Source organism: Cryptomeria japonica, unplaced genomic scaffold, assembly GCF_030272615.1.
Source record: "Cryptomeria japonica unplaced genomic scaffold, Sugi_1.0 HiC_scaffold_155, whole genome shotgun sequence".
NCBI classification, from domain to species: domain Eukaryota; kingdom Viridiplantae; phylum Streptophyta; class Pinopsida; order Cupressales; family Cupressaceae; genus Cryptomeria; species Cryptomeria japonica.
In genome coordinates this window covers 342,501-346,430 of record NW_026728977.1, presented here as the reverse complement: position 1 = coordinate 346,430, position 3,930 = coordinate 342,501, and the positions used below count along the sequence as shown (strand labels likewise).

The 3,930-nt window shown below is 63.8% G+C and overlaps 1 non-coding gene across 1 annotated transcript; it reads left to right on the top strand.

Moving 5' to 3' along the window:
- The first annotated feature begins 1,186 nt into the window (after window positions 1-1,186).
- LOC131866825 (5S ribosomal RNA) lies at window positions 1,187-1,305 on the top strand. The gene has a single exon (XR_009365424.1). It is a non-coding gene; the product is annotated as a 5S ribosomal RNA (ribosomal RNA).
- The last annotated feature ends 2,625 nt before the right edge of the window (window positions 1,306-3,930 follow it).

Sequence of the window (3,930 nt, the reverse complement as noted above, 5' to 3'; positions counted from 1 at the left end):
CCAAGGTGGGTCATAGGGTGGGTGCCAAGGTGGGCACCAGGGTGGGTGTGCACCAACCCTAGCCAGGGTAGGTCACGGGGTGGTTGTCGGGGTGGGCATCAAGGAGCCAAGGTGGGTGGCAAGTAGCCAAGTTGCGTGCCAAGGTGGGTGTCGGGGTGGGTGCCAAGGATCCAAGGTGGGTGCCAAGGAACCAAGGTGGGTGTCTGGGTGGGTGCCGAGGTGGGAGCCAGGGTGGGTCCCAAGGTGAGTGCAAAGGTGGGTGCCAGGGTCAAGGTGAGTGCCAAAGTGGGTTCCAAGGTGCCAGGGTCAGGGTGAGTGGCCAATGTGGGTTCAAAGGTGCTAAGTTGGGTGCGAGGTTGGGGTGCGAGGGTGGGTGGGGTGCCAAGGTGTGCTAGGTGGAAGCCCGGGTGGGTCGGCATCCCATGGGTGTCGAGTTGGGTGCCTGATGGGTGCTTCTTGTCAAGTTTTAGTCGTCGGGACTCATTTCGAGCCTTAGAGGTCGTTTCTTGTCCGGTTGCCCTGTCTTCGACCTGGGAACCCAATTTTGGTCCTCGGGTCCCATTTTTTTTTGTCTCGCATCCCACCTTTTGGCCTGTGGCCTTTTCGGGGTCGATTCTCGTTTTGGGCATCAGAGCATGTTTCTTCTCCTAAAACCCAATATTTGTTTATTAAGTCTCGGAACACATTTTTGTTCTCGTGGACCCATCATGGGTCTTGGAACGCATTTGTGGTCCTTGGGTCCCATTTTGCATCCCGAAACTTGTGTTTTGGTGCTTGATCCCTATTTTGGGTGCCCACCTTGCACCAAGTGCGCACCGGGGCAAACCGAGCGCCTTGGTGCACCGGGGCAAGATCGAGCGTGCACCCGAGGCGCCCCGAACATGCACCAAGGTGCACTCGGCCCACATGTGAGCGCAGGTCGTTGCGCCCGAGGTGGTGTGTGGGCACCGCGTTGCAGACGGGACACTGCACGCACACGACGCCCCCTACAGGTGCACGCACGTAGGCCGGGCCGGGTGCACACCCGACGCCCTAGCAAGGTGCGCGCACCCGGGCAGGGCTCACACTTGGCGAACGGGGCGCACTTCGCGAGGGAGGGTGTGCACCTCGACGGGGGTGGGTGGCCGGGGGTGGATTCGCACGTGGGTCGCGGTTTGCTAAGTACACACTGCGACAAGCTCATAACGGGTGCGATCATACCAGCGTTAGTGCACCGGATCCCATCAGAACTCCGCAGTTAAGCGCGCTTGGGCCGGAGTAGTACTGGGATGGGTGACCTCCCGGGAAGTCCCGGTGTTGCACCCTTTTTTAGTTTTTCGCCGGGCATCGCAATGCTATTTGAATAAACCTTTTGCCCGTTTGCGTTCTCGTCGGGGCCGGGCGGGCCGGGGTGCGCTGCCCGCACTACCAGCGCGCGCGCGGGGGCGACACCGAGCGCGCACCCGAGGCGCCCCGAGCACACAGGCCACGGTGCAACCCGGGCGTTGTGCGCGCACCCCGGTGCGCCCGAGGTGCTGCGCGCGCACCCAGGTGAAATCGGTGTGCACCTCGGCCAGTGCGCGCTCGGTCGAGTCGCGCACGTTGGCCAAGGTGCACGGTGATGTTTCTTACTCTAAGGTTCCGCACCAGACGCCCGGGACAGGTGAGCGAAGCTGGGCGGGGGCCGGTGTGCGGCGCGGCCGGGGCAGGTGCACGCAGCTGGAGAGAGCTCTTGGAGCACACTTCGGAGCGCACCAATGATGCGCTCCATTCAAAAGTTTCCTGAAAAGGCAAAAAAAGTTGAGATTATAGAATTTCCCACTTGAGAGATTGTAAAAAAAAAAATTTAAAATGAAGGAAACGCGGGTGCCAAGGTGTGCGCAGCCCAGCCAAGGTGTGCGCACCAAGGCGCCCACCCTGGCGAAGGTGCACGCAAGGTGCGCACCCGAGGCAAACCGGACAATTAACCCAACTTTCGACTTCGCGCGCACCTTGGAGCGCACTTCGGAGCGCTCCTTGGTGCGCACCAATCTTGGGCACCTCGGAGTGCACCATGGCGCCCACCAAGGTGCGCACCCGGGGCAAACCGAGCTCCGACTTCGTGCGCACCTTGGAGCGCACGAAAGGTGCGCACCATGGCGCCCACCAAGGTGCGCAGCCCAGCCAAGGCGTGCGCATCAAGGTGCGCACCCTGGCGAAGGTGCGCACCCGGGGCAAACCGAGCTCCGACTTCGTGCGCACCTTGGAGCGCACAAAAGGTGCGCAACCCAGCCAAGGTGTGCGCACCCCGGTCAAACCGAGCTCCGAATCGTGCGCACCAGAGGTGCACGCCATCGTGCGCACCTTGGAGCACACTTCGGAGCCCTCCTTGGTGCGCGCCGATGTTGCGCACCTCGGAGCGCACCCGGGGAAAACAATGCAATTAACCCGACTTTCGACTTCGTGGGCACCTCGGAGCGCTCTCGGGTTCGCACCTCGGAGCACACCGGAGGTGCGCACCTTTGATGCGCTGCCTTCACCAATTTCCAGAAAAGGCAAGAAACATTGAGAAGGTGTGCGCACCGAGGTGCCCACCCTGGCGAAGGTGCACGCGAGGTGCGCACCCGGGGCAAACCGGGCTCCGACTTCGTGCACGCCGCACCTTGGAGCACACTTCGGAGCGCTCCTTGGTGCGCACCAGGGCGCGCAACCCAGCCGAGGTGCCCACCCCGGCGAAGGTGCACGCGAGGTGCGCACCCGGGGCAAACCGGGCTCCGACTTCGTGCACGCCATGGTGCCCACCGCGGCGAAGGTGCACGCGAGGTGCGCACCCGGGGCAAACCGGGCTCCGACTTCGTGCACGCCGCACCTTGGAGCACACTTCGGAGCGCTCCTTGGTGCGCACCATGGTGCCCACCAGGGCGCGCAACCCCGCCGAAGGTGCACGCGAGGTGCGCACCCGGGGCAAAACCGGGCTCCGACTTCGTGCACGCCGCACCTTGGAGCACACTTCGGAGCGCTCCTTGGTGCGCACCATGGTGCCCACCAGGGCGCGCAACCCCGCCGAAGGTGCACGCGAGGTGCGCACCCGGGCAAACCGGGCTCCGACTTCGTGCACCGCCGCACCTTGGAGCACACTTCGGAGCGCTCCTTGGTGCGCACCAGGGCGCGCAACCCAGGCCGAGGTGCCCACCCCGGCGAAGGTGCGTACCCGGGGCAAACCGGGCTCCCGACTTCGTGCACGCCGCACCTTGGAGCACACTTCGGAGCGCTCCTTGGTGCGCACCATGGTGCCCACCAGGCCGCGCAACCCAGCCAAGGTGTGCGCACCAAGGTGCACGCGAGGTGCGCACCCGGGGCAAACCGGGGTCCGACTTCGTGCACGCCGCACCTTGGAGCACACATCGGGGCGCTCCCGGGTTCGCACCGGCGTTGCGCACCGTGGTGGGCACCTCGGAGCACACCAAGGTGGGCAGCGAGGTGCGCACCTTTGATGCGATGCCTTCACTAATTTCCATAAAAGGCAAAAAAAAAACGAGATTTTAAAATTTCCGTTTGAAAGATAGTGAGAAAAAGGGAATGCTGGTGCCATCTTGAGCCCGCCCTGGTGCGCAGCCCAGCCAAGGTGTGCGCACCAAGGTGCCCACCCTGGCGAAGGTGCGCGCCCGGCAATTAACCCAACTTCCAACTTCGCGCGCGCCAGGGTGGGAGCGCACCCAACAACCGGGCCTGGGAGAGCCAATGCGAGAAACCCCACCAAACGCTCTGACAAAAAAAGAGGGGGCGCTCCAGTAACCCCGCTTCGGAGCGCACCCTGGGCAAACCCAGCCAAGGTGCCCACCCCGGCCAAGGTGCAGGCGAGGTGCGCACCCGGGGCAAACCGGGGCTCCGACAACGTGCACGCCGCACCTTGGAGCACACTTCGTAGCGCTCCCGGGTGCGCACCTCAGAGCACACCAAGGGTGGGCAGCG